This window comes from Gopherus evgoodei, chromosome 1 (genome assembly GCF_007399415.2).
Source record: "Gopherus evgoodei ecotype Sinaloan lineage chromosome 1, rGopEvg1_v1.p, whole genome shotgun sequence".
In the NCBI taxonomy this organism is placed as follows: domain Eukaryota; kingdom Metazoa; phylum Chordata; order Testudines; family Testudinidae; genus Gopherus; species Gopherus evgoodei.
The window spans coordinates 148,963,341-148,982,691 of NC_044322.1; the positions used below are offsets into that span (position 1 = coordinate 148,963,341).

The 19,351-nt window shown below is 43.1% G+C and overlaps 1 protein-coding gene across 14 annotated transcripts in view; it reads right to left on the minus strand.

Moving 5' to 3' along the window:
* Positions 1 to 19,351, minus strand: part of DMD (dystrophin) — a 1,715,077-nt gene that overhangs the window by 75,969 nt on the left and 1,619,757 nt on the right. The window lies entirely within an intron of this gene.

Sequence of the window (19,351 nt, forward strand, 5' to 3'; positions counted from 1 at the left end):
AAAATACCCGCTGGTTTATGTGTGAAAATTACAGGTGTGTGTGTGTGGGGGAAATCTGTTAAAAATTAGTTTTCTAATGCAATAATCAATACGATCAATAATTATCAATACTCATTTAGAAAACAAGTAAAACAGTTATTTAACAGAGTATTATCTTGCTCTAGGTGCAATTTTGAATTCCATGGCCCCTAAAACATCATCATCATCAAAAATGGCATTTCATGTTATTGTAAAGATACCATATCTTCTTAGGTTGTGACCAATTTAAGAGAGTTAAGAATCTTTAACTCCTCCCTCTCTGCTTAATATATGCCCTGTTAGAGCAGCTGAAAGAGATTCCTGCACAGATAAAACTGATAGGCTACTGCTAGGCTCTGCACAGGGGACCTAAGCAACAGGATACAATCCAGTTTTGTAATGTACTGAAGTTAGTCAGTTTCACTTAGTGCTGTGTTTAATAAAGTGTAGGCCATGCTCCAAGATCCAAAAGATTCTGTACAAGTCTACTCCTCCTTTGATTTATCCAGAGAGGTAGCTTTTCAGGTGCTCTTTTGAAGTTGTAATGAGCTGACTGGCTCTTACTATTCAGAGGCAGACAGGAATGAGAGTGGCCAAGAAACATATTGTAACAATGCTGTTATTCCAGCTCTATCATTTAAAGATATAGCCTCATGGTTGACAAAACCAAAATTTGTCATTTCCTACTAAACCTGAACAAAGTTGAAAAACTATTTCTAAAATTAGGACAACACAGATAAAATCTCTGCTTCTCAGCTGCGCTACAGACCAAATCAGTTACAATCATTAGTTAAACCTCTCAGCTACTTGTGATATTGGCAAGGGCTATACAAGGATGATTCAACAGTGACATACAGCTATCTTTGGGGGGAAGCACAACAGCTATTTAACAGCACAAGGAAGTATGGGACAAGAAGTGAATAATACTATGTAAAACTAAAACCAAAGGGGCAATATTAGGCAGACAGAATACAATCACCAAATTGGAAGAAACCTGTGTTAATACCCTAACTCTTAGGAAAATTGCCATGGAATTATTAATGATCAGATAGTAGTCTTTCGATTCATTTCCTACATAACTACCACCAGTGGCAGTGCAACAGACCATTGCGAAATGGAAACAGCAATATAGACTGAAGGATAGAAAGCCCTTCTACCTAATCCTGGCTCTGATCCAATTTGCTGCATGATCTTGGGTAAATCACGTAATTTCTCAAATCCACCATTTTAATTACAGAAGCTTGAGATCTTGACAGAGCTGTAACAAGGGCAAAGCGAGTGAGGCACTTGCCTCAGGTGCACAAAGCCTAGGGGCACAGAAAGCAGCGGAGGGGGGAAAAAAGAAGAAAAAAAAGCCGTGATTGATGTCACTTCGGCAGCAGCTCTACTGTGGTCACTTCATTCATTCTTCGACAGCAATTCGGCAGCAGGCCCTTCCCTCCGAGAGGTACTGAGGGACCCACCATCGAATTGCCACAGAAGAGCCGGCGGGAGGGCGCAATTTTATAGTCTTGCCTCAGGCGCAAAAATATCTAGTTACGGCTCTGAATCTGGAAGCAAATATGTGCACACTATGTGACTGTGAAGGCGAGCAAAGGTATTTAACAGGTTAACTGCAGCTGCAATCCTGGTAAATCCATCAGCTAACCTAAGTGTGCTACAGCACTCACATTCTTTGTGCAGGCAAAAGGGGCCTACCCTATTTCAAGATGATGCTCTCAATCTCAATTTCCCCACAGAGATATCATGAGGCCTAATAAGTTAATGTTGGTAAAGTGCTTTGAAGGTATAAACTGATACATACGTGCAAAGAGTTACTCCCAAAGTGGAATCTCAGGTCTATATATCCATCCAGCTAATCCACTTTAGAATGCTACATATGTTTGAGTATCAAAGGGGATATCCCAATTACATAATATATTTTCAGTAAAGCTATTTTGTGAGAGAATTTTGAGCTTTGCTTATTTGATAGATGGTATCTAACTTCTATTTAGGTATGTAAAATGCTCTACCCAAAGCATCTTGTCTTGTAGAGGAAATTGGCAGCTTTCATCATTGTGTATTTGCTGATTTCCTTCTCTCTACACAATTCCGTGCTCCTTTCTAATGGCACCTCTCTAATGTATTGTTCTTGCCAACTCTAACTCACTATAATACTGACAGTTCCATAAACCTTGATGTAGTTTGGAATCAACTGTGTATTTAAACAAAATAACTTAATCTGTCTTGAAGGCAAATTAATAATGTACTCCTTTGCTACGGTACTGAGACTTCAATTTCACTTTGTACACTTGTTGGAAGGCTGAACTTCTATTCTGAAAAAAAAAACACCTTGTAATTTTAGGACAAGAAGGGGCAAATGTTCTTTGTTAGAAGTAAGATGGTGAAGAGTGAGTAGTGCGGAGGGTGACAAAAACAAGGCTTTGGCTAGCATTTGACCAGAGGACTAAGCAGTCAATAAATGCCAGTTGCACGGGATGATGAAGTTTCTCTGCTTCTGATTTACATTTTATATACACATTGCAGTCCTCCTGCTGAGGAGTCTATGAAGTCATCTGTGTTTTCCATCCATTTTTCTGCAAACACAATACACACTGTATTTCCATTCACCACAAGAGATGCTGCTTGCTGAGCATCTGAATCTACAAAGCATAAAATACAGAAATGGAATACAACCGGTGGTGGTGCAGGGAGAAGCTGTAAACTCTGGAAGGAAGTCAGCTGAACTGGAATGAATAGTAGTTATTATATGAGTAGTAGTTATCAATGTATGGTGCTGTGAAACCTTGTAAACCTATTGCTCTGATCTTAACATATCTATCGCCTCTATTCTCTTAGTGGAGGGTTATTTAGAAATTAAAGAATAACTGATTGTTCAATTTGCTGGCAGTTCCAAAAAACAAGGGGAAATGGATTTGAGTTGAACCGAAAATTTCAAAATATTTAGGTGAACTGAAAAAGTTGACAAAAAATTGTTTTTAGTCACTTGAAATGTTCCCCCTCCCTCCCAGGAACTTTTTAAAAATAAAAAGCAAAGCAGCAGCAAGAGGACTCTGATATTGCAGGAGGGTGCCCATTTGCAAGGTTATTGAAATATTCTAATATAAGTGTCTCAGTCTCTCCTGCCGAAGATGTTCCACTGTGTCTAAATAATTAAATAATTATTGGAGCAGCAATGAACTTGAGTAAACATGCCTGTCCTACAAGTGCGCTAACCACTCGGCTAGAGAAGCACTCTCATTCTGTGCTAATCACTATTCAAGTATTTTATACACCGCAGAATAGCTCAACAAGAGAGACTGTTAGAACCCCATGCTAGAATAGCCCATAGCCTAGGAGCTAAAACACTCTTCTCTAGCATAGGAGACTCTTCTCAAATCTCTTCACCACAACAGGCAGAGAGGAGAATTGAACTGTAGTCTCCCACAGTCAATGTGAGCACCCTAACCACTAAGCTAAAGGTTATAGGTGAGTCACTGCCAGCGCCACCACTACCAGCCTCTTGTTCAATGTCTTGCCTTGTTAATATTGAGTGGGCTATAATATGGAGCTGGAGAACGCTTGATGGTAACAGCCAGGCACTTAGTTTTATCTGAGGCCATGTCTACATCTAAAATTTTGCAGCGCTGGTTGTTACAGCTGTATTAGTACAGCTGTATAGGGCCAGCGCTGCAGAGTGGCCACACTTACAGCAACCAGCGCTGCAAGTGGTGTTAGATGTGGCCACACTGCAGCGCTGTTGGGCGGCTTCAAGGGGGGTTCCGGGACGAGAGAGCAAACCGGGAAAGGAAACCAGCTTCCCCGCGGTTTGCTCTCTCGGTCCCGGAGCCAGCCAGCAAACCGCAGAGAAGGAGACCTGCTTGCTCGGGGTTCCGGGACCGAGAGAGCAAACCGGGAACGCCGCGGTTTGCTCTCTCGGTCCCGGAGCCAGCCAGCAAACCGCAGGGAAGGAGACCTGCTTGCTCGGGGTTCCGGGACCGAGAGAGCAAACCGCGGCGAAGCTGGTTTCCTTTCCCGGTTTGCTCTCTCGGTCCCGGAACCCCGAGCAAGCAGGTCTCCTTCCCTGCGGTTTGCTGGCTGGCTCCGGGACCGAGAGAGCAAACCGCGGCGTTCCCGGTTTGCTCTCTCGGTCCCGGAACCCCGAGCAAGCAGGTCTCCTTCCCTGCGGTTTGCTGGCTGGCTCCGGGACCGAGAGAGCAAACCGGGAAAGGAAACCAGCTTGATTACCAGAGGCTTCCTCCTTCCACGGAGGTCAAGAAAAGCGCTGGTAACTGTCTACATTGGATTACCAGCGCTGGATCACCAGCGCTGGATCCTCTACACCCGAGACAAAACGGGAGTACGGCCAGCGCTGCAAACAGGGAGTTGCAGCGCTGGTGGTGCCCTGCAGATGTGTACACCTTCAAAGTTGCAGCGCTGTAACTCCCTCACCAGCGCTGCAACTTTCTGATGTAGACAAGCCCTGAGTTCATAACCAGACCAGCATATACTGCTTCTTGCCCAACCAGACTGGCTATCAGCTGCAGTGATTCACCAAAGCCAACAAGACCAAGCCATCTGCATATTCAAGATCTGAAAGCAGAATGGCATTCAGCTCAATGCTCAGACAACTATGCCCAAAAGAAAAAAAAAAACAGCTGCTATTCAAACAACAAAAGATTAGGTGGCACTTTACAACTTGAGGACTAGAGTTCAAATTACAAGTTAGATCACAGGGGAAAAGGTCTTGTTCCCCTTTGAGACATGTGTTTGTTGCTTCTTGCATAACAAAGGTAGATAGACCTGTCAGTTAGCAGAAACCTGCATCTATGGATCGGCTTGGCAGCTTTTTCCAGACGTGTCGGGCCCTATTCAGAGGCTATTGTGTACCTTACAGCTCCTCTTTCTTTATCATAGTCTTTATCTCTGAGATTTCCAGCAGTGATTTTCTTTTATCTTCTAGCCATTCTCTATCTTCTTCCTCTTCTCTTTTGGAGAAATTCCTGTAGCTGTTTTTCCTTGCTTGGGGCTTTGCTGCAACTGGTGAATCACTGCATAGAGGAATAGCCAGTTTAACAATGCTCCAAGCTTGAAAAGAAGAAAGTCAGGGGAGCAGTCGTACCTCCTTAAATAGCTTCAGCACTGGCACCAGTGGAAGTAACTGACAGCAGACATAGTAAGGCAACAAAGCATACTCTTCAGCTGGTGGTTAACTCAAGCCGTGTACTGTGTGTATGGAGAAGGGAACTGGAGCAGCAATCTACCAAGAGATGACTAAGAGGGGATGTGATAGAGAGCTATAAAATTGTGACTGGTGTGGAGAATATGAATAAGACAGAACTAGGAGTCACCCAATGAAATTAATAGGCAGTAGGTTTAAAACAAACAAAAGGAAGTATTTCTTTACACAACAAACAGTCAACCTGTGGAACTTGTTGCCAAGGATGGTGTGAAGGCCATAAGAGGCTTCAAAAAGGAACTAGGGCTTGGCTACACTGGAGAGTTGCAGCGCTGGTAGTGGGTTTACAGCGCTGCAACTTAGTAACTGTCCACACCTGCACGGCACATCCAGCGCTGCAACTCCCTGGTTGCGGCGTTGGCTTTACACCTGGTCTGCTTGGGGTGTAATGATTGCAGCACTGGTGATGCAGGGCTGCTCATCAAGTGTGGCCACCAAAAGCGCTGTTATTGGCCTCCAGGGTATTAGGCGGTATCTCAGAATTCCTGTCCACAACAACCCGGAAGAATGGCTGAACTCCGAGCTTCCCGGAGCTACTTATCTAAAAAACAAACACAGCTGCTCTTTGCTCCAGCGAGCGAGCGGAGGCAGGGGAATTGCTTTGGAATGTTCACAGCTGTTTGCTTGAGGAGAGTGGGGAGTCCGTGTTGAGCAGCTGCTTATGTGCTCTGAAGGCTATTTAGGAGTGCATAATTTGCATTTAGTGAGTAAGAGAGGGGTGGGGGAAGGGCTCATAACTTTTTAAATGATTGAAGGTTGGTGCTGTGTATCTTCCAGTCCTTAGAACTTGCAAGGCAGAGAGCTGAGAACAGTGTCAGCTCCAAAAATCCATTCTCTCTGTCTCCCCCACGCTCCCTGTCACACTCCACCTCACCCCGTTTTGAAAAGCACGTTGCAGCCACTTGAACGCTGGGATAGGTGCCCATAATGCACCACTCCCAACAGCGCTGCAAATGCTGCAAATGTGGCCACATTGCAGCGCTGGTAGCTGTCAGTGTGGCCACACTGCAGCACTTTCCCTACACAGCTGTACGAACACAGCTGTAACTCCCAGCGCTGTACAACTGTAAGTGTAGCCATACCCTTAGATAAGTTTATGGAGGACAGGCCCATCAATAGCCTTAAGCCAAGATGGTCAAGGACGCAACCTTGTGCTGTGGATGTCCCTACCCTCTGTTTCCCAGAAGCTGGGAATGGGTGATTGCCTGTTCTGTTTATTCCCTCTGAAACATCTGATACTGGCTATTGTCAGAAGACAGAATGCCGGGCCTGATGGACCATTGGTCTGACCCAGTATGGCCATTCTTATGTTCAAGGGGGTAAGATCATCGCTAACTCAAATAAATACACCTCTAAGGGCACATCAGAACAGTCTTCTTAGGGCTAGTCTACACTCACAGTACTTTAACATGGTTTGTGTGGTCGTGGGGGGGGGGTGTAGCCCATAAGGGGTGTATCTCCCAGCACTGGTGCACTGTCTACACTGGCGCTTTACAGCCCTGACACTTGCTGTGCTCTGGGGGGGTGTTTTTTCACACCCTGAGCAAGAAAGTTGCAGCGCTGTAAATTGTCAGTGTAGACAAGTCCTTACCCTAAGGGCAAGTCTTCCTACTCAGAAAAAAGGGCCAGACACTTCCATCTAGCTGAGTATGGATCATCCACAGCTCTTGTCCTCTTCCTATGATTCTCCCTAGGATAAAGGATAAGAGCCTTTTCACCCAAAGAGTCACCTCCTGAACTTCTTTTACCTGAAAATAGATAGGAAAACTAAGGAGGCAAGTATAAAACAAAAAACAAACAAACAAACAACAAAATACACTGAATCATGGGTGCCTGGAGGCTGAATAAGGCTAACCCCAAAAGAAATGGACTCTGACTATTCCAATGATATATCATCAGATTCCTTATCTCTCAAGAGGGTAACTTTGAGACTCCAGGCGATCCTAAAAGTGAAAAACAGTTACTTGAGAACATTTCTTCTCCAAGTATATTGCAACACTGGTGACAAGGGTTACCTAGTCTCTTGGAATGAGGCAGATTAAGGAAAAGAACATACAGGAATCACTTAAAAGCATATTTTCATCCAAGAGGAAAAAGGAAACAGGATTCGCTGTCCATACATCCAGAAGCAACATTTTCAGTTCAGAGGGGGATAAACCTTTTCGAAGGAAGATGTGTTCATAGCATGATTGTGTTACAGAAGCATAGGTGGTAACTTTGTCAGTGCTCCGGGGCTGGAGCACTCATGGAAAAAAATGATGGGTGCTCAGCAGCCACCTACTGATCACCTCCTCCCCCTCCCCCTCGTGTCTCCTGCTCACCAATGATCAGCTGTTTGGCAGCAGGTAGGAGGTGCTGGGGGGAGAGGGCAGACCAGGGCAGGAAGAAACAGGGAGGGGTGGAGTCTCAGGAAGGGGGTTCTGTAATCCTTGCAAGTTTCCACCTCAGCTTTACTAATCAGCTGAAGCTTTCCCTTGCCTAGTTAAAAGAATTCAAGAAGCTGTTGACGAAGGTTAAATGATCCCTGACAAATATTACATACTATTTCAATAGCTTCTTCTGGTGCTACACACTATCACAGGTGCCGTAAGATTCTCCATCAGCTCCATGACAACTAATGCAGTAGCCAGATTACCAGATCAAATGTCTTCCTCCAGGTTCAGTAATGGACTACAAGTTACGCAACAAGAATTGATGTTCCTTTCATACATAAAAAACTTTGATTAAAGGGATTCCAGATCCTTTAGAAGAAGATATGGATAACACAAATATCAGATAAGGAAGATCTTCTCAGTACCCTAAAGCATCAAGCTATATGCTAGTGACCAAGAACTACGACCCAATTGGTGGATATCCTATGTGGGAAAGAGTATGGCCCTTTAGAGGGTCCTTGGAATTACAAAATATGCAGTTAAATTAGAAAAATTTAGAATAAATTCATCTTATTTTTCTCTGCCACTAATTTTTTCAGTTTTTTGTACAGAAAACACGCAAATAATTTGTACAAATTGCCATATGATAAGCTGGAGCTTTTGATACTCAGCAAAGTAGAGGTAATGGTATGGAAGTATGGGATAAACACATAAAATTGGTGTTTCTGATAAAACAATCTTGAGTGAAACAGCTAAATATTAAAATGTAAATGATTATCATTAGGTTTTGGAATGAATACCCTATTGAGACGAGTGGGAATGTCCACGCCTCTTTTAGAGTTAACTGTTTCTGGCTATACTTTTGCAACTATAAAGATTAGAAATAAAAATTTTTTAAAACAAAAGCTTAGATTCTGTAGCACAATTCTGCTACAACCTCCATTGCAACAGTCATAAAACACATGGGAATCAATCTCTAACTTGAAAAAGTTGAGCTGCACTACCAGCCACATCTTCAATGCATTTGCAATCTTGTTGCTTCTGCTGTAACTTTACAACTGCAATAACATACAACAGCATGAGTTTGAGTGAATCCTTTTGGAAGTGGACGGCCAGCTGAAGTATTTTATTTGCAGGGTGTCCAGCATTGAAAATTTGAGCCACCTGCCTGAATTAACAGTAACATAACAATTCACGTCTGACGAAGTGGGTATTCACCCACAACAGCTTATGCTCCAATACATCTGTTAGTCTTTAAGGTGCCACAGGACTCTTTGTTGCTTTTTACAGATCCAGACTAACACAGCTACCCCTCTGATACAGTAACATAACAGCGTTAAGTCACAGCCTAAAGAAGACAGATATTGGCCTCTCAGAAAAACTATTAAAAATCCATTTTTTCAGGTTTAACTCGTTTTCATATATGGATTTGAAGGAGGGTGGGAAAAAATTTTTGGATCAACACTAAAACTAGATTCCTTACAAACATACACCTTACTGTATGGAGCAGTAAGCAAAGAAAAACATGTAATTTTAAAAAAAGATGAATGATAAAGAATATTTCCAATAACAGATGAAATGTCTGACAGGGAGGAATATTTCACATCTATGGTCTGGACACTATATTCTGGTGAAAATGTTACATAACTGCTTTTCAAAGTCTTTCTTGAAAAGATCAGCCATTCAACAGTTGCCCCAGCTGTTAAAGAGAGCACTGAATGACTGGGATGTTTCATTCAATAATGTACTGTCCTCTGACACAGACTAAGCTGCCTATATGATTAAATGTTTCTGGGATGGTCCAAGCTCTCTCCTGCCAAATGCTGCTCATATAACAAGCTTGGCAGACATTAAAACAATCTAATTAGAGTAACTCAGGAAGCCACTTCAACTTGGGAACCACGGTGTTCTTTAGTTTAAAAGAACGTATATATTTTAAGTTGGTCACAATAAAGCTCATCAACACAATGCAAGTATCCTTCCTGAAGGACAATAAAACATTACAGTGCCATGTGATCCTGCGGGTACTCAGTGAAATTCCCAGTCCTTGTCTATTACGTAAAAGAAAACAAAGCAGGAATTTAAATGCTTCAGGTGATAATTAATAAATGGAACAAGTTAGCAATTAACGTGTTTTAGTGCAGAAACTAAATTCCATGCTATTAGATTCTCAAACATGACCTACACTGGTAAATACCAATTGTTTCACCTTCCCTGCCCCTTTTTGAGGGTGGGAGAAGGAAAAAAAGAACCACATTTAAAAAACTGGAAGTCTTGTACAATGCCTATGACCTTCTGAAAAAGCTGTGTATAAATACCACGCATTATTTAGGCTACCTTGATGAAAAAGATGTCAATATTTTCTCTAACAATTCCTAGCTACCAGAATTTAGAACTGTTTGTTTTATATTACAATCTCACTACCAGCCAATCAATATCCAGGCTTCACCAGATTGTTAAAGTGTTTTTGTTCTGTTAAAGTTTGGTCTCACATAGCCTTCAAAATAGCGGGGATTGCCAGAGCAGCTGGTAAAGTTAGGCTAAGTCACACACCTTACATTGTATGGCGGGTCACGAATGCTCACAAAATTGGGGGCTGGGATGCAGGAGGGGGTGAGAGCTTTGGCTGGGGTGTGGGCTCTGGGGTGGGGCCAGAAATGAGGAGGAGGCAGTGTGTGGGGCCTCCTGGCTGCCCCCGCATGTAGGAGCTGGAGGGGGGACATGCTGCTGCTTCTGGGAGCCACGCGGCATAGGACAAGCCCTTGTCCCCACTCCTGGCTGGAGCGCCGGAGCAGGGCAAGCCCTGGACCCCGGTTCATGACGGGAGCTTGAGGGCCAGATTAAAATGTCTAGTCACAGCAGGAAATGCCTTAAAGTGTAGGTGGGCATTTCCCATGGTCCATTGTCAGTTAAATGTTCTTTTGATGGCTAGCTACCTTGTGGGCATTACCCCAGGAGCAAACATTTGAAATCCAGGTATAGAGCCAATATTCATAATTTCAAATAGACAAATGATACATGCATACAGATAGCATAATCATAACGTTTTCATAGATATCTTATATGCCACATTTTGTACAAGATTCGTTGCAAATATATATAACAGTGACTGCACAAATTATCTATATTGTCAAATTTCTGGAGGGCCAGATGCGGCCCCGGGCCATAGTTTGCCCACCCTGAGCTAGTCCTTTGGGATCAGAAGAACCTTTCATTTCATGAGACTGGTTGTAAAGAACCACTCATCTCTGAATCCAGAGTTTTTGGAATGCCCAAGGAAACTGCTTTTATGACTTCTTCTTAGTCAATGTGGTCCAACAGGAGTTTACTTTTGTGGTTGTTTTGGTATATCTTATGGGAGAATAATCACCAGTTTTGGGATGTGTTTGCCCTATTTCTCAGCAGTTTGTCCTGAATTTGGCACCTTCAGCTGTTACCCACCGAGGCACAGTTACAGTAGGATACAGCCAGAGATCCACTTGGAGATTCTCTGAGAGGATATAGATTTCCCTCATGACAACAAAGCTTTCCACTTTCCACTATGACAATGAAGAGTCTAAGTGACTTTCTGATCTGTTTTGTTTTCTGCAGGTAAAATGCCAATGCTCATCTCAGGTCGAGGGAAATGAAGTCTCTTTTCCTTGCTAAAGGCATGGGGCTTTGGGAAAAACACAGGTAAGTGAACTGACTGGTTTATGTAAAATTCTGAAAGTATCTTAGGGATGAATTTGGGGTGTAGTCATAGCAAGACTTTGTCCTTCTGGAATACTGCCTTTGGTGGATTGGCCATTGTGCCCCCAGGTTCACCCTCCATTCTGGCTGAAATGACAGCAACAAGAAAAAGTGAGACATTGAACATGTAGCCAGCAACTCAAAGAGAGGTGTAGTGAGTGTCAAAAGTACTAAATTAAGATCCCAGTGAGGGGCCGGTTTTGTTACTGATGGAAAGGTTCTTACCAAGCCTTTTAGGAACCTGGTCATTACTGGGTGGGATAATGATAAAATAGTTGTCTGTTGGCAGATGAGACATGAACCTATAGCGAGCTGAGGGAGAGGCCAGTCATCTTGAGATAGCAAATATTCGCTCTATTTTGGACGGTTTCTGGTGACATATAGTTTTGCTGGACCCAGACAGAGAAATTTTCCACTTGGCTTGGTAACATTTCCTGGTGGATTCCTTTCTGATATTAAGAATAACTTGCTCATCTTCCAAGCAACAATGTTCTAGGTTTGACATCCATCCAAATACCAAGCTGTGAGATGAAGAGAATCTAGGTTGGGATGCTTGACCTTGCATTCTCCTGAGCCAAAAGATCCAGGAAGGACTGAATGCTGACAGCTGAAGGGGTTGACATTTGTAGAAGACTTGGGAACTAATGGGGCATTTGGGAGGTCAGAAAATCTGAGCCCCACCTCCAAGATTTCCAAGATTCCACCCACTCTGTGTCTCATGGCAAAAGACCAAGGCCAGAACCTCAGAGATACGTCATCAGAACCCCCCATGCAGGTGGAGTCGAATGCTGTGGAGAACATTAATAAGTTCATCTACCTAGGCTGCAAGCAGAGTAAAAACAGTCACATCAATGGAATAATTGATTTTCAGCTCCTGAGCATTCCATCGAAAATGCCTTTTGGCTGGGGATGAGGCTGGGTAGCTACAGTTGAAGTGGAAGGAATGCAGCTTGTAAGAGCACTGCTGGTAGAAAGGCTGTGGTAAAGGCCTCAGTTTGTAAGGCTGCTAACTGTATTTCCTCTTTTGGAGACAGAGTACTCAGGGAGCAGAGGATTGCCCTAGAGTCTTTTAGTGAGTGCAAAGGGTTGTCCATCTTATGGTTGAGAAGATTAGTCTCATCAAAGGTCAAGTCCTCCATGGTATTTTGTATCTCCCCGAAGAGAGCAACCATAATTCCTGGATCATCACTATAGCAGTCACCATTGACCTTGATGTCATATTGGCTGCCTCAATCACAGCTTTTAACCAGGTTCTGGCCACTACCTAGCCTTCGTCAATGAGTTCTTAATACTGAGACCTGTCCTCCTGGGGTAATTTGTCTTCAAGTCCAGGAACTTTGAATAATTCAGAAAATTGAAAACTATTAGGAGAGCCCGATAGTTTGATATTCTAAATTAGAGGCTGGTTTATGCAAACATGTTCCTCCCCACAACATTCAAATGTTTGGCTTCCTTATCTGCAGAGACGGCCCTTTGGTGTCACCTGGATCTTTCTGGTGCTGTTTGGACAACCAGAGAATTAGTGGCAGAATGGGTGAACAAGCGCTTTGCTCCCTTTGCTGGAACAAAAGTACAGTTGTTCTGCCCCCTTGAAATACAGCTTGCCTTACTGCCCTTGCTGGTTCCAGTATGGCTCCATTCACTGGGGGTGCTACTTGGCTAGATCACATGGGCTGTAGGACATTCAGGAGCTTGGGAGCTCTTCTGCTCCTCTCTGTAGCAGCTCCTGGAAATGCCTGTGGTCATCTTGAGATGGCAAGGCTGAAACAACCACCTCATTGGGTGAGGAAGATGATACACATGGTGGTACCAGTAGATCTGGTTCTTCTTCTTCCACAGACTTGGGGTGAAGTTCTGTTGACCTCTTGTGGGGGTGGAGGATAGTTTAGGTACCATGACCATGGGTCCAATTAAGGCCAGTATAAGGGGGTTGAAAATATGTTATAGTGATCACCCAGGAATTGGGTACCACCAGTCCTTAGGAGGAGGCTGCTGCTTAAGTGAACGAGGCTGGTTCTTTATCCCCTCTCTGGCCTGACCTACCTAGGCAGAAGTGAAGGTGATTCCACAAGTATATCTGACTCTCCTGATAATGAAAAAGTCAGATCCAGCTCTATCTGCAGTGCCGTCAGTACAGCTGATGGAAAGCTATGGCCACTGGATGGGATAGGAGATGGAATTCCTGAATTCCTTGCTACACTTGTTGTTAGAATCTCCCCGGTGAGAATTAGTCTCGATAACATGGGAGACTGTAGATTTTGGAGGGTGAAGATATACTCTAGAGCAGTGGTTCTCAAACTGTGAGAGTCAGGACCCCAAAGTGGGTCATGACCGCATTGTAATGGGGTTGCCAGGGCTGGTGTTAGACTTGCTGGAGCTCATAGCTAAAGCCTAAGCCTACCGCCCAAGCACTTCAGCCCTGGGTAACAGGGTTTGGGCTCCCCGACACATCCCCGCCCAGGGTGGTGTGGCTTGGGCTTTGTCCCCCATGCCCAGGATAGTAGGGCTCGGGCTGGCTCAGGTCTCAACTCCTGGAGTCCTGCAGTAAATTGTGTTGTCAGAAATGAGTGGCAGTGCAATGAAGTTTAGAGCAGGGATTCTCAGAGCGGTGAGAGTCACCAGCACCTCTGTAAGTTGCATCGTGTTGCCTTATACCTTTGGAGTCAGTTTTAGTAGCTGGTGATTCTCTATGGGAATGAGATGGTAGAGTCAATGAATAAATCTCTGACCAAGTGATTTTTGTCAGTCCTGACAGTTCTTGGTCCTTTGGTTCCCAGTACTACATCTTAGTCACTATCACAGTTGGTGTGGAAGCTGGTATGGCAGGAGCCTTGCATCGTTTCATGTACCTTCTGACCAGGAAGCTTGGAGTTTGGGGGGAGGCTATGTTCTTGTAGCCTGGACACAAAGACTTGCCCGACTTGGACAGGTGGGGAGGGATTCCTCCTCTTAGATTTAGGAGGGAATCTGTTTTTATGCTTATGAGAGTGTCTCCCACTCTTGTGAGAAGGCCTAGATGAAGGGTCCTTAGCCCTGCTCTTTTCCTGCTCCTGAGTCAAAAACTGTGATAGGAGGTGGACTCCTTGATGACTCTGGCCAATGTACAAGGGGCCAGGAGGGTGGGGGGGGGGTCAGCTCTGGCCGGGGACCTCAGCACTCCATAAGGTGCTTCTGAAGCCAGATTCTTAGGCTTGCTGCAGTTGGTTGGGGAAAGAGCAGCAGATATTGCATTTAGCAGAGATGTGTGTTTCTCCAAGGCAGTACAGGCAGCACTATTGGTTGCCACTGACTGAAAAGGAGAGGGGACAGGAGAGAGAGTTTTTGAAGCCTAGTATCCAGAGCATAACCTAAGCCCTGAAATGGGAGACTAGGAGGCTTAACCCGAGAGGGGATTCTAACTAATGACTAGCTAAACTTGTAAAACTACTATCAATACGAACAATAAAACTGAGAGTTATATAAAGCTTTGAAATATTTACAGGAAAAAGAAAGAGCATCAGCTCTGCACACTGGAGGGTTCCAACTTAGTCAGAAGAAACTGGAGAGGCAGTTGCCCCTTATGTCATTGGTGCAGAGCACCAGGAGAGCAAGGGCACAGGTGGGAACCAACAGACAATGCCTGCACATGCCTATCCCACAGAGGAACACACACAGGGATCAGCACTTGAACAATAAGAAAGAGAGAGAGAGCTAGGCGCTAACATGAAATGATACAAACACCATGCTAGGTCTCCCCTACTTTGTGCAAAAAATTATAATCATCAGTTTATAGACCTTCATAGCAAATTAATCAGGAATTCAAGGACATGCCTGGATACTACCATGATGAGTTCCACAGACATGCCTATAACTAAATAAAAAAAGATACTGTCATCTTTGCTGTGGCCAGGTTATTCCAAACTGTGTGGTTATAAAACCTATTTTTGAATGTCAAAGAAGAAAGCTTTCAGAAGGGAAGCATTTGCCCCCCTAAACTAAACTATTATACTCCATTTCAAGCATTCCGAGGAATTAAACAGGTCACTTCTCCAAAAGGAGAAATAGTATTTACTCTTTCTGCAGCTTTCTCCATCACTAGATCTGACTAGCGTGGAAGCTCTTTGAGAATCCCACAAAAAGTCTTATTTTTTTTGAGGGTGAGCTAATTAAACTATGCAGATTATAAGAACCTTGATAATGGCATCAAAGCATAAACAACATTTCTGAAGCTCTTATTCATTTTTAAAGCTCATATTCAAATCTAATTGGATTTCAAAAGAAAATAAGTTGCTTGATTTTTTATGAAGGGCACGTCTTATAAAAATGAGGAGTCCTTTTGGCACCTTAGAGACTAACAAATTTATTTGGGCATAAGCTTTTGTGGGCTAGAACCTACTTCCTCAGATGCATGGAGTGGAAAATACAGGGGCAGATATAAATGGAGATATCAAAATCAATATACCAAATATGAAGAAAATCTGAAGGAAAAATAAGTCTACATGTAAAATTTACTAGTGTAATAAGAGTCCATGCAAATTCTTTGTGGGGGAAAAGGGGAATTCAGGTGAAAACCACCACCCAGTAGCAAGGGCTATGAGTGCCTTTTATCCTCTTGTATCATTTTACCTTGGTGAAACACTAAAAAATCCAAAGAGATAAACAGATGCATATGTCAACATTCCTGATTGCATCCTGCTGCTGCAATTACTGTTTACAGAGACATTAATGTATCTCAAGGAAACTCATACCCTCATTACATGGGAATGTTGGAGGAGGGTGATACTAGTGAGCACAACATTAAAACACAACAGGGCAAGTTTTACTTGGCCATTATTACAAAGTACAGATGTATTTTTAGTCATGAGTTTAAAAGGAACAAATGATATGGCTAGATTCTTGCTGGAAGTATCAAAGAAGACTATGCCAGGCTGGAGAAGATATTCAAGGAAATCGAGGCTCAAGTGATCTTTAGTAGGATTCTGCCTGTTCCTAGAGAAGGGCAACAAAAGTGTGACAAGATTATGATGATCAAGAGATGGCTCAGGCAGTGATACTACAAGGATGGCTTTGGGATGTATGGCCCCTGGGAGGCATTCATGGACAGAGGACTGTTCTCGGGATGGACTTCACCTGAGTAGGGAGGGAAACAGACTTCTAGGACGCAGGCTGGCACAACTGATTAAGAGAGCTTTAAACTAGGAATTTGGGGGAGATGGTTGGGAGATGTCCAGGTAATCTCCACGCCGGATTTTAACATTGAGAGGGAAGAAAGCAAAGTGAAAAAGGATACAGCCATGGATAGGAGATTGGACATAAGGAGGAAGGGTAGTGTAGATACCAGTCTAATAGGTGATACTGGCAGTAGAATGTCTGTGCCTAATCGGGTAAAGAATGTGAGTGAAGCCAAATAGCAAAAATTAAGATGTCTGTACACTAATGCGAGGAGCTTAGGTAACAAAATGGAGGAACTAGAGATACTGATGCAGGAAGTAACACCGGATATTATAGGGATAACAGAAACATGGTGGAATAGTAGTTGTGACTGAAGTACAGGTACTGAAGGCTATATGCGTTTAGGAAAGACAGAAATAAAAGGCAAAGGTGGTGGAGTAGCATTGTATATCAGTGAGGAGGTAGACTGTAAAGAAATAAGAAGTGACGGAATGGATAAGACAGAGTCTGTCTGGGCAAAAATCACATTCAGGAAGAATGCTACTAGCGCCTCCCCTGGGAAAGTGCTTGGAGTGTACTATAGACCACCAGGATCTGATTTGGAGATGGATAGAGACCTCTTTAATGTTTTAATGAAGTAAACACTAATGGGAATTGTGTGATCATGGGAGACTTTAACTTCCCAGATATAGACTGGAGGAGAAGTGCTCGTAATAGTAATAGGGCTCAGGTTTTCCTGGATGCAACAGCTGATGGATTCCTTCAGCAAGTAGTTGAACCAACAAGAGGGGATGTCATTTTAGATTTGGTTTTGGGGGGCAGTGAGGAGGTTGTAGGGGACAACCTTGGTTTGAGCAATCATGAGCTAATTCAGTTCAAACTAAATGGAAGGATAAACAAAAATAGATTTGGGACTTTTGATTTCAAAAGGGCTAACTTTAAAAGATTAAGGAAATTAGTTAGGGAAGTGGATTGGACTGAAGAACTTGTGGATCTAAAGGTGGAGGAGGCCTGGAATTTCTTCAAGTCGAAGTTGCAGAAACTATCAGAAGTCTGCATCCCAAGAAAGGGGGAAAAATTCATAGGCAGGAGTTGTAGATCAAGCTGGATGAGCAGCAAGCATCTCAGAGAGGTGATTAAGAAAAAGCAGAAAGCCTACAAGGAGTGGAAGATGGGAGGGATCAGAAAGTAAAGCTACCTTGTTGAGGTCAGAACATGTAGGGATAAAGTGAGAAAGGCCAAAAGCCATGTAGAGTTGAACTTTGCAAAGGGAATTAAAATCAATAGTAAAAGGTTCTATAGACACATAAATAAGAAGAAAATAAAGAAAGAAGAAGTGGGACCGCTAAACACTGAGGATGGAGCAGAGGTTAAGGATAATCCAGGCATGGCCCAATATCTAAACAAATACTTTGCTTCAGTCTTTAATGAGGAGCTTACAGAGAATTGTCAGATGACAAATGGGAATGAGGATATGGAGGTAGATATTACCACATCCAAGGTAGAAGCCAAACTCGAACAACTTAATGAGACTAAATTGGAGGGCCCAGATAATCTTCATCCGAGAATATTAAAGGAACTGGCACATGAAATCGCAAGCCCATTAGCAAGAATTTTTAATGAATCTGTAAACTCAAGGGTTGTACTGTAGGACTGGAGAATTGCTAATATAGTTCTTATTTTTCAGAAAGGAAAAAAGTGATTTGGATAACTACCAGCCTGCTGGTTTGACATCTGTAGTATGTAAGGTCTTGGAAAAACTTTTGAAGGAGAAAGTAGTTAAGGACATTGAGGTCAATGGTACCTGGGACAAAATACAACATGGTTTTACAAAAGGTAGATCGTGCCAAATTAACCTGATCTCCTCCTTTGAGAAGGTAACAGATCTTTTAGACAAAGGAAACACAGTGGATCTAATTTATGTAGATTTCAGTAAGGCATTTGATACGGTCCACATGGGAAATTATTAGCTAAATTGGAAAAGATGGGGATCAATATGAAAATTGAAAGGTGAATAAGGAACTGGTTAAAGGGGAGACTACAACGGGTTATATTGAAAGGTGAACTGTCAGGCTGGAGGGAGGTTACTAGTGGAGTTCCTGAGGGATTGGTTTTGGGGCCAATCTTTTTATTACTGACCTTGGCACAAAAAGTAGGAATGTGCTAATAAAGTTTGCAGATGACACAAAGCTGGGAGGTATTACCAATACAGAGAAGGACCAGGATATCATACAGGAAGATCTGGATGACCTTGTAAACTGAAGTAAAAGTAATAGGATAAAATTTAATAGTGAAAAGTGCAAGGTCATGCATTTAGGGATTAACAATAAGAATGTTTGTTATAAGTTGGGGACGCATCAGTTGAAAGTAACTGAGGAGGAGAAGGTTGATCAGAGGATGACTATGAGCTGCCAATGTGAAATGGTTGTGAAAAAAAGCTAATGTGGTCTTGGGATGCATCAGGGGAGATATTTCCAGTAGAGATAAGGAGCGGTTAGTACCATTATACAAGGCACTGGTGAGACCTCATCTGGAATACTGTGCACAGTTCTGGTCTCCCATGTTTAAGAAGCATTAATTCAAACTGGAACAGGTTCAGAGAAGGGCTACTACGATGATCCGAGGAAGGAAAAACCTGTCTTATGAAAGGAGACTCAAAGATCTTGGCTTGTTAGCCTAACCAAAAGAAGGCTGAGGGGGGATATGATTGCTCTCTATAAATATATCAGAGGGATAAATACCAGGGAGGGCGTGGAATTATTTAAGCTCATTACCAATGTGGACATAAGAACAAATGGACATAAACTAGCCATCAGGAAGTTTAGACTAGAAATTAGACAAAGGTTTCTAACCATCAGAG